The following is a 12,100-nucleotide window of genomic DNA, read 5'->3' as shown; positions in this document are numbered from 1 at the left end:
CTTCAATATGGGAAGCAGCACTTGGAACCTTAGTAATGGTGTGAGACAAGTTTCAACTTGTTCCGTGTAGTCAGTAGGGTGTGAGCTATGGTGGAGAGAAAGTATGTTTTCAAGTGTGCTGTAAATCATCCTCCATCATGACTACGCTCCGTGTCACACATCTCTTCTGGTACAGCAATTTCTGTCAAATAAAAGCATTATGGTCTGTCCTCACCCACCTTATTCACCAGATCTGGCACCGGGCGACTTCTGGCTCTTTCCCAAAGTCAAAATGATTCAGGACATCGAGGAAGCCATGAGAGCGCAACTAAAGATGCTCACAAAAGAGGACTTCCAGAGCTGCTTCAGAAACTGGCAAGAACAATGGGATAAGTATCTTCAAAGCGAGGCGGGGAAGTATTGCAAGGGGGATTAATGGCAATGTGTCTTTTACTGTCATAAATTTTTATTAATATTTAAACATTCACTGAATTGTTTGATCACACCTCATAACTGCTTATTTCTACTAGATGTGGGCTTTGTGCCAGGCCTGTGGGATGCATTGTTCAGTAATGCCCAGTCCCTCTCTTGTTTTCAGGTGGTTCTCAGTCAAGGAGAGAGAAGTTACCTTGTCAGGATTTCTTGGCTACAAGCTACAAAAGACTCAGCTGACTGGTATAAGTAGTAAAGACATCTACTTAGCCATTCAAAACTTATTCAACATACATGTATTGAACAACTACTGTGTGCCAGGCACTGGGAGTGCATATAACAGACCAAGTCACTGCCCTCAAGGTGTTTACATTCTAACAATCTCAGGACAAGAATGTTGGGTTGGCAGAGGGTTGGAAGGGGTGGTAGGAGCATGGGGGTGTCTGGGTTTGTAGCAGTGGCTAAACCATGTTCTCAAGAACCAGGTTCTTTGCATCCTTCTGCTCTGCCACCCTCTGTACATTAGCTTTCCCTTGATGGGCTTGTCACCTCTTGGTCACAAGATGGCCCTTTATCACACACCCGGGGTCTAGAAACAGGAGGATCAACACTAGCCAGATTTTTTCACCTCTGCCTGTGTTAACAGGAGGCAAACCTTTCCCAGAACACTATACAAACTGTGTCTCAGGCCATAACTGTCACATGGCCACTTCGTGCTGCAAAGGAGTTTGGGAAAGGGGACCAGACAAAGCAGTCCAATCAGGATTCTCCCCTAGGCCTGGGGGTAGTGCCACCCTTCCCTGAGCCCATTACTGCCCACTTGACACCAGGACTAAATTGAGTTTCTGTTAGGAAGAAGATGGGATGGTTGCTGAGTGGGTGGCACCAAATGTTCACCATGGCAGCAGATACCAAAATCAGACACATGTGAGATTAGTGCTACCAATTTCTTATAAAAAGCAGATAGGATTATGACGTGTTCCTTTCAAACCCCTCAGTCTGCCTCTACCCCCCTCTTCTGTGGTTCAAAAACCAAAGGTGTATTGGAATTACCCAGGGAGCTTGTTAAAAATTCAATCTCCTGGGCTCCATCCCCAGAGCTGTGTCGAGACCCAAGAATTTGCATGTTAGCTACTCCTTGGGTGATGTAGGTAGGATGGGGTTACACTTCGGACCACTCAAGTGGACGGATTAAGACCAAATTTGCTTACATGGACCCTCCATGAACTGGCCCCCATCTTCACCTCCTCCCATATCTCCCCTCCTCTCCCCACCCTAACTATTATGCAGATTCCCCACTTCCTGGAACATGTACTCTTGCTCTCCAAGCCCTTACAGGGGCCCCCGCCCCGTGGCCTTCTTCTCCTGGATACAGCCTGCCTTGTACTGCAGTTGTAATGATTCCCACTCCCTTACCAGACAGTGAGGTCGTTGCATTTCCTGACTCCTACATTACTTGGCACAGATCAGGTGTGCAAGGATGTTTGTGAATGCATGTGTATTACGGACAGAAGGAAGTGGTGTTGACTGAATGTGCCAGGAGGAGGTGGAATTTAAGCTTGGGCTTGAAGATGGAGTACGATTTTTACATATGCCTATGAAAGATGGGGTATTCTAGACCAAGGGAACATTGTGAGGGGAGACTAGGAGGCAGGTGAGGGGCTGCCTCAGGACGATTGAACTGGGGGAAGGGCTTGCTTGGGAAGAAATGGGAGGTACAACTGGAGACGCAGGTTGGCTAGCCTGGGATCTTGAACTTGACACTAGGTAGTTTACAGGATTGTTAAGAATAGGGAAGGAAGGCGGGGAGGGAGGGAAGGAGAAGAGGAAAGAAAATTAGTCACCCAGGAAATAATTGAGAGCTGTGGAGGGTAGAGACGAAGCTCTTTAGGCTGCCTCCCTTTGCCCTCAGTGAAGTGAGGGTGGCATTTTTAGAAGCAGCAGAATCGTGGAGTAAAATCCTGCTTCTTCAAGTTGAGACTGGACAGTGGGCGGGTGTGTGGGCAGGCCACTGCAGCAGGCCAAGGTGGAAAGCCAAAAGCACAGGACTGGGGGTTCTGGGAGCCCCAGGAGTGGGAGCCCAGGGAGGTAACCTTATGCCTCAGCCTCAGTTTTCTCAGCTATAAAATGCGGTAATAACACACCTGCCTTTATTAGTTTCCTGGGGCTGCTGAAACAAATGACCGCAAACTAGGTGTCTTAGAACAATAGGAATTTATTTTCTCACAGATCAAGAAGTCAGAAGCCCCAGATTGAGGTGTCAGCGGGCCCACACCCCCTCCAGAGGCCCTAGGGAGGGTCCTTTCTGCCTCTTCCAGCTTCTGATAGCTCCTGGCGTTCCTTGGCTTATAGCTGCTCACTCCAATCTCTGCCTCCGTCTTTACACGGCCTTCTTTTTCCTGTGTCTCTGTGTGTCTTTTTCTGTCTCTTATACGGACACTTATGTTAGGGCCCATCCTAATTCAATGTGATCTCATCTTGATCCTCACCTTAATTACATCTGCAAACACCCTACTTCCAAATAAGGTCACATTGTGAGGTTCCAGGTGGACATGAATTTTGGGGGACGCTGTTTCACCCACTATGCTGTTTCATAAGGCTGTAAAGTCATGGCCTGTAAAGCACCCAGCAGGGTTTAGAAAGCTCTAAGATAAAGGTGGGAAGCACAGGCACTACAGTCCAGTTTGCTAGATGTGAAAACCTATAAACCAACTATAAAATGCAGGTAATAACACACCTTGGGTCCCACTGCTAGTAAGTGACAGAAAGAAGCAAATGAATTTCTTGTCCTATGAAGGCCGTTTATTCAACAACCATATTTTAGGTACCTTTGTGTGCCAGTTCTCACAAAGCTTATGGTTTGGTGGGAAAATTAAGCCATCATCTTCCTCTTCATCATCATTTGCCCCCACACACTGGGTAATCAGTATGGTGTAAACCATTCAGAAGAGGGTGCCTGACCCAGGAAGACTTGTCTCAGCCAAGATTGAGAGGTGCTAAGGACTCAGCAAGAGAAAAGATGTGAAAGACAGAGTTTTCACAGCATGTGCGAAGTCCTGGAGGCCACCCTGGGTAACCTTGTGTGCCCGAGCTGGGCAATGACAGGGAGTCAATAGACCTTTGGTAAGTACTTATGAAATGAATTATAGATGGGGAAACTGAGGCACCAAGGTGCTTCAAATCCTATAGCAAGTACTAGCAGAGCTACGACGTAAACTCAGCTCCCCTGTGTCCCTGTCCAGATGTCTTCCTATCTATAGTGGGTACCCGCCCTGCAGAAACAGCTGCCTTTCTTCCTTCCTGCTAAGCTGCATCCTGGCCTTACTCAGAGGAATCAGGTCCTGCAGCCCAGATTCTCTACTCCCATGCTACTGTGTTTCCCCAAAAATAAAACCTAACCAGAAAAGAAGCCCTAGCATGATTTTTCAGGATGCTTGTAATATAAAATAAGCCCTAATGTGACTTTTGGAGCAAACATTAATATAAGACACGGTCTTATTTTCGGGGAAATGCGGTAGGGCTTATTTTATATTACGAGCATCCTGAAAAATCATGCTGGGGCTTCTTTTCCAGTTAGGTCTTATTTTGGGGGAAACACGGTAGATTTCCATGAGTCTCTTGTTAAACTGGGCCCAGATTCCCACAGGGCAATTTAGGCTTGAAGCAGAGAGAAAAGTTCCCCTTCAAAGCAGAAATGTGTTCTGCTCACAGTGCCGTTTCTTGCCTGGACTCTTTGGTTTAAAACAAGATCAACAGTCCCAAAAGAATGACAAACAAGGGAGCATTTCCAAAGACCAGGCACTTAATCTGCTTCATCTCATTTAATCCCTACAAGAACTGTTTCAGGGCAGGACCACTCATTGCCCTATTTTACAGCTGAGAAAACTCAGGCTCTAAGGGATAGAGTGACTTGCCCAAGGTCACAGAGCTTGGTGAGCAGCAGAGCCACAAAAATCCAGCCCCTAAAGCCCTTTCTTGCTACAGTGGTGGAGAAGGGGCAGGTTCACAGAAACTTCCCTGCCCCCCTTAGAGGGTGCCAACTCTGAATGTGACCAAATACTGGCGTCCAAAGAAAAGGCCAATCTCTTGGAAATCTTCCACTGAGAGTAAAAAGGCCACAGGCAACAGGATCTAGAATCATTTGGGATGACCTGGAATGGAGCAATGGTTTCAGAACCATAGAGCAGGTTAGGCTCCTAGCACCTTCCACAAGGGGCTTTGAAGGTTAGAACCCCTAGGGGGCTGGTTTGGGCTCCCCACCCTAAGGCCCCCACCTCTTTTCCCCCAGACCATCTCACTGATACTACTGTTTCCTTTTCTCCTTCCTCAGCTTGGACACTTGGTTCCCTCACAGAAAGCGTGGACAAAGACACCATGGTACATGATGCCAGTTCCAGTTATCTATTACTGTGTTTCCCCAAAAATAAGATCTAGCCTGACCATCAGCTCTAATGTGTCTTTTGGAGCAAAAATTAATATTTAAGACCTGGTCTTATTTTACTATAATATAAGACCGGATATAATATAATATAATATAATATAATATAATATAATATAATATATAATATAATATAATATAATATAATATAATATAATCATAATAATAATATAATACGAGGTATAATATAATACCGGGTCATATTAATTTTTGCTCCAAAAGACACATTACAGCTGATGGACCAGCTAGATCTTATTTTCGGGGAAACATGATACTTCATAGTAAACCACCGTGAAACTTAGTTGTGAAAAGCAACTATTTAATTATGTTCATAGATTCTGTGGTCCAAAATTTGGAAAGGGCCCAATGGGGACAACTTGTCTCTCTTCCGTGATAACTGGGGCCCTACCTGCAAAGACCTGAAGGCTGGTGATGACTTCAACAGCTGGAATCGTCTAGAGACCTCTTCAGTAGTGTGGTGAGTGGAGTTGTTGATGCTGGTACAGTAGTACCTCGGTTTTCAACCATGTCCATTGGCGAACATTTCGGTTTACGAATGCCGTAAACCCGGAAGTAAATTCTTCGGTTTTCGAACACACCTCGGAAGTCGAACATGTCACATGGCTTTCGCTGAGTGCAAGATCCTGAGGCCTAGCTGTCGGCTGTTTTCGAACGTTTCAGAACTTGAACTGTCTTCCAGAACGGATTACATTCGAAAACCGAGGTACCACTTTAGTTGGCTGGGACCTCCCCTGGGCTGTCAGCAGGAGCTTGTGGCCCCTCCATGTGGCTTGGGCTTCCTCACAGCGTGGGGGTGTCAATGTAGTTCGAACTCAGGGCTCTAAAAGTGATTGTCCAGGCCAAAAAAGAAAACATTTTGTGTGTGTATATATATACACACACACACACCCCTGTACACACACACACATACACATACACACACACACTGTCAGTGTGTGTGTGTGTATGGCACTGTACTAATACGTAATACATACACAATCCCTTGAGGTTTTAAAAGACAGGCTTAAGAAATAAATATAATCAGGGCCGGCCCGGTGGCTCAAGCGGTTAGAGCTCCATGCTCCTAACTCCGAAGGCTGCTGGTTCAATTCCCAGTGGGCTCTCAACCACAAGGTTGCCAGTTCAATTCCTCGAGTCCCGCAAGGGATGGTGGGCTCTGCCCCCTGCAACTAAGATTGAACACAGCACCTTGAGCTGAGCTGCCTCCCAGATGGCTCCGTTGGTTGGAGCGCGGGCTCTCAAACACAAGGTTGCCAGTTCGACGCCTGCAAGGGATGCTGGGCTGCACCCCCTGCAACTAGAAATGGCAACTGGACCTGGAGCTGAGCTGTGCCCTCCACAACTAAGACTGAAAGGACAACAACTTGACTTGGGAAAAAGGCCTGGAAGTATACACTGTTCCCCAATAAAGTCCTGTTCCCCTTCCCCAATAAAATCTTTTAAAAAAAGAAAGAAATATAATCAAATTCCAGTGTATTCTTCCTGTATTCCAAAAGAGTTAAAGAACTTACCTCTGAAATCTGTCCCTTCTCCCCACCACTGCTACCACCTGGTCCAGGACACCATTGAATCTCATTGAACAACGTCAGCAGCTACCCTCCTGATGTACCTGTCACCACCTTGCCTGATCCCCACCAACCCTTTCTTCACAGTATTCAGAGCCAGAGTGATCTTTCCAAAGAGCTGTCACTCCCCATCTAAAAGCTCCTACTGCTCTCTTGACAGAGTCACAGCATCCATGTTGGAGGCATCATCTGGCAGGCCCCTTCCTGTTTCCTGTCTCCTTGAGGAATGTTTCTTCAGTGTTTCTCATTCTGGGGTTGGCAGAATATCTGCATCAGAATCTCCTGGAAACTGATTCAACATGCAGCTTGCTGTATGGATCAGAATTTCTTGGGAGGTGGGACCTCGGAACTTGCATTTTAAATATGCTTCTAGGTGATTCTCTTTCTCATTGAAGTCCCACCTGGGTCTTTAAGACTCCCACCTGGTCTTTGAGATAGTCTCTTTTAGTGCAGTACCCTCATCCCCATTCTGCAGATAAGGAAACTGAGGCCAAGAAAGAGTAACTTTCCCATGGCATGTGTTTATATTGGGAACTGAAAGATTAACTCAATTCATCTCCAAGGGGCATTTTCCAAGCTTCTTGATCAGCATGTGGGTTCCACTGAACATGTTCCTAGTCCCAGGGCAGCGGGAGTCAGTGTCATGCTGTGGTCCAGTGTGGGAGCCAGGTCCAGGCCCTTAAGAGAGGGGTCCTTCCTGTTTAAAGTGGCCTACGCCGCAGCTCTTCTGAGGGTCTGCAGGTGGCGCCATCTCCCAGGGAGTGAGACCCTGCTCTCCGCAGCAACAGCCAGGAGAGGACAGGCTCTTCCTGGGTGGTCCGCCCCTGAAGGGAAGGGCGAGAGGAGGCAGGGTGGAATGGGGAGGGTGTCTGTTTAGAATTGCCCATCCTCTGCCATTCCCACCTGCTCCGCTTGCCTGGGTCCCCTGCTGAGAGGCTGCAGGGTCCCCCTACGGGACGCGATGGGGGTGGGGGTGGCGGGTAATGGATGAGTAGTGGTCCCAGCTGCTGTCAGAGCCTGGGGTTGGGGTGGGGGGTTAGAAGAGAGTGTAGGAGAGAGCGGGCAAGCCAGACAGGAGGTAGGGCCATTATAATAACAACAATGGTAACAATAATAGTCTATTTACTAAATGCCCACTCTGCACGGGGCCATGGTGGGTGGGAAGAGCTGCTGGTTCGCAGCTCTCTGGTCCTCAGGGACGTCTCTGTTGGAACTCCCTACCCTCACCCCAGGAGTCTGGCAAAGGGGGGCAGCACTGTGGGTGATGTCTCCCCCTTGGGCCTGGCCTCCACGTCAGAGGGTGGGGGTAGGTCCCAGGCCTGGAGCTTCAGTTCTTGACCTGAAGCTGGGCCCTCAAGGGCACAAACCCTGAACTGCTGCTGCCCCTCTGCTCTCTTGGTGAGTTGTCACCTCCACACCTCAGATGGATTTTCTCTGCCAACTCCACAAAACCGGTTTCCTCTGCCCCTATCTGCTGTGAGGCTTGTGGACCCACTGTGTAGGTCCTCAGTTTTACTGCTCTGGCCCTCCAACCTCAGGGGTCTCCGGAATCACCCAGAGCAGAGCCCCACTCTACACCCTGCCATGTGACCCAGCAGGCCCGGGGAGGGGCGCCCAGAAAGTATTATTTTTAACACAGTGCCAAAGTGGGCCTTGGACATACTCTGGGAAACGCTGATGAAATGTCTTTGGGAAAAAAAAAAAAAAGACCCTGACTTGTAATGTTTGCTGATTTCCATCGTGTGAATACTTCCACCATGGCCAATTTCAAGCTACCAACATGACAACAAAATTCCTCAAAACTGAACAATTGTTTCCCAGAGCTGGTACAAGCTGGCTCTAATACACCAGTGGGAAAAGGTCTGTTTAAACTTGGAGGATTTAAGAAAGATCCTTTCTCTGCTTTGATCAGGACTGTCTATGTGATGTGCCAGGGCCAGTACAAAATGAAAATACAGGGCCCCTTGTTCAAAAAGTATTAAGAATTTCAAGATAGTGACAACAGAGTGTTAAACCAAGTGTCGGGCCCTTGTGAGTGAGGGCCATGTGCAATGACACAAGTCGCACACCATAAAGCTTGGTCTGGGCTACCAGCATGGCTCGCTTGTCACAGCCTCCTCACTGGCCTCCGTGCTGTCTCCCTGACTCCCTACAAGCCATTCTCCAACCAGCTGCCACAGGTACCTTTTAATATCGAGACCAGATGTTTTCACTCCCAGCTGCCTCTTGTCTTTAAGACTGAGGACAAGGCCCATCTTCTCCCAGCCTTAGCCCCCCAGGTATATTCTCATAGCTCCCCTTGCATCCCTGCCCAGCTTTCATCACTGCAGAGACTTTGCATTTACTTGTACAATGTCCATCTCTCCCTTCACACCGTAAGTTCCATGAAAGCAGTGGCCATTGTATTCTTGTTCTCAGTAAGTACCACTGTGTGCCTGCACTTAGTAGGTGCTCAATACATGCTAGCTGAATAAATGAATTAATTGATGAAAAGGATAGTTGGACCGGGGTTTTAAAACATGTTTTTTGGTAATAGAATCATTTAATCAAATGAGATCTTACAGGGAAAACCATTACATGATCAAAATGTAGTTGCTTGGCCTGCAGTGGGGGAAGGGAACAAGAGCTCTGCCCCTGGACCTCAGGTGGTTGGTGTCTCGCAAACCAGGGAGGGTTCAATGAACCTGGTTTGGTGACAACAATATTGCCACTTTCCTTTTCTTCCTACATTTAAGCTTAGCCAACCGCTCTTAGCTAATGTTAGCGATCTGATTTCTGTTCATATTAGGCAGTCTCTGACTTTTAGCTGTCACATTGGTTATAAACCCAGATGATGGGTAGAGGGAAGAGGAGGTCACTGAGGCTGCCTATTCTGAGCACCTATTGCATACCACCAGGAAAGGTGGGCTGGGTGTCAGTGGGAGGAGCCTGCTTCCCCATCTCTGCGTTCTCCCCGTCCCTGGCCATCCAGATCACTCTCGGCCACCTCTCAACTCTCAGAACAGTGGCTGGTCTTGTTACCGGGAATGACATTTGTATTAGGTTGGTGTAAAAGTAATTGCAGTTTAAAAGGTTAAAAATAATTGGAAAAAAACACAATTACATTTGCACCAATCTAATACCTCAGCTCTTGTCTTGTTGAAGGAAAGAATTTAGTCAAGAGACAGAGTTTGTGCAGCATAGTTTTGGTTTTTTTCCCCCCAATTTCTTCCGCCTTCTCCCCTCACTCCAGTTCAAGCCGTTGTTTCTCAGTCTAGTTGTGTAGGACACAGCTCCCTGGCCCATGCTGGTATGATGACCCTTCTGCTCCTCCTGGCTGAGGCAGGAGGTCTCCAGCAGTCGGTCTCCAGTCGTTGGTCAGCTGGCCGCTCACAGAGGCTCACGCCCCTCATGGTGGCACACAGTAGCTCAGCAGCCTGTGGCCCCTCATGCCAACCTCCAGCTGCTCGCAGCAGCCCAGCTCCAGGGAGAGCTGTTGTTCACAATCTTAGCTGTAGAGGGCGCAGCTCACTGTCCCATGTGAGAATCAAACCAGCGACCTCGGCATTACAAGCATGGTGCTCCAACCACGTGAGCCACCAGGCTGGCCTAAGAAGTTTGTTAGCAAAAGCGAGTACACTCCAAGACTTGGAGTGGGCTGATCCAAGAGAGGGAAGCAGCCTCTCCTTGCATTGTGTGAGGGTTTTTATCTCTATGGGTAGAATTGTCTCCCCTCTCCCTCACTGTTATCTTTCTCTCTCTCTGCTGAGATGTCCCATCCTCCTCTCTGGTTCTCAAGGTTGTTTCTCAGGGCATAAGCACGAACCTGTTAATTTCCCATGATTTATTTGAGAAGCTCATTAAAAATGGTCCTGAAAAGTAGGATGTATATTCTGATAAGTGGGATGGTTTCTCTCCCTCTCCAGCATTTTTCCTTCTTCTAAAGACATATCTTTATGTGGGAATATCTTTATGTCTTTAGAAAACAGTATCTCAATAGCTCGCTGAGCAAGCAAGGTGTTTGTGCCCCAGGTGAGAGCAGCTGCAAGGGGCCTTAACCCAAGTAAGAACAGCTGCAAGAGGCCTCTTAACTGGGGCTATTTCCCACCTTCTCCTGCTCATTTCTACCTTTCTACCTACCCTATCAGGCTGAGTCACCAGGAGAGGGTTTGGTGTCCTTTGGGGAGGAATGCTAATGGTGAGCACAGGGCCAGGGCCACAGCCTGCCTCAGCCTACTCTGCTGTCCTTCTGGCTTCACTTCAGTCCTAAAGTGACCCTCTGTGGCCACAGGCTATGTGCTCCATCTCACTGGCCTCTAAGCTCACTTTAATACCAGCCAGCATTTATTAAGCACTTACTGGGTGCTAAATGTGTTGCTAAGGGCTTTCTGGATTTATTTCCATCAATCCTCTTAGTAACCCTTAGTTGTGGCTATTAATATGTTCCCCATTTTACAGATGAGAAAAATGGAGGGTCAGACGGGGGAGTGATTTGGCCAGGGTCATACAGTGGGTGATTTAAACTGCCCACCCACTCTCACGGGGGCATGTTGGGGCCTCTGAGCCATAAACCAGCTCTTCATGGATGAGAGAGGAAAGAGAAACCAGCCTCATTCTGCTTCTGGTGGCCTGACCACATCTCCTGACCCTGGGACACACCCCAGCTCTTATCTGGGAAGCAGCATGGCAAAGTGGTATTTGAAGACCCAAGTTCAAATCCCAGCTCTACAGCTAACCAGTTGTGTGGCTTCATCTCTGGTGTCAACAAAAGTTTGCTGCCACCAATCTAACTGCCATGCAGTAAAACAAGAAACTTTATTCAGGTAAACAGTTTGAAAACAGGAAATGCAGCCATGCAAATCAAAAGTAGTCTCTTCCAAGATAAAGCGGAGGTGACTTTTTGTAGAAAAAGTCCTTATCCAGTTCCCACATTGGTCCATTTTTATGAAAATGAGAAATCAAAATTTGCCCAGTCTGATTGGTCCAAATAACACTGTCCTGATTGGTCAGAATCACAAGTTATGATTGGTCGTTATGGAGCTGCTCTGATTGGTCAGTAAAGATGCAAATGAGGATATAGCTGTGCACTTCTGATTGGATGGGGCATGTCTCAGCCCATTGGTCAAAAGACGATAAGGTAACAGGTGCTCCCTTATAAGAGTGGCCTCAGACAGCAGGAGCACAGTGCGGGAGGCTGGCCATTCAGTTTATGGCGTTTTCCTGAAGTGCAGTGTGTGTGAGAGGCTTCTGTTAGCAACAGCCGCTAGAGGAATTTGAGCCCAGTTAACAAGGAGTCCTTCTTGGCAGGTGTAGTCCTTTTAGGCGTCAAACCCTGGCCTCACTCTCCCACTTGAGAAGGGGAGAATAGATGTGGGCGCCACCATCACTGGGTGAAGGCGGGCCATGTGGAAGGAGAGATTGCCCTGCTGTTTGGCAAGTTCTGAGCACCCAGTAGAGAGCGGCTGAGGGATCTTCACGATTTACCCACCCTGGGCCAACCTTGAGTAATGGAAAATGGAGCCCCTGAGAGGGTCTCTTTCCTGTCCTGCCTCAGTGGATCCCAGAGTGGAATCCTGAGGGGAAACCTCACCTCAGGACTGTCCTGTGCTGTGCACCCTGCCCGCTCTGCTCCTGATGAGGAAACTGCCCGGGGTGCAGCATGAGGAGGTCAGTATTCTCTGTTCTG

This window comes from Rhinolophus sinicus, chromosome 13 (assembly GCF_057876585.1).
Source record: "Rhinolophus sinicus isolate RSI-liver-muscle chromosome 13, RSI-T2T, whole genome shotgun sequence".
In the NCBI taxonomy this organism is placed as follows: domain Eukaryota; kingdom Metazoa; phylum Chordata; class Mammalia; order Chiroptera; family Rhinolophidae; genus Rhinolophus; species Rhinolophus sinicus.
Note: the sequence above shows the minus strand (reverse complement) of the source record.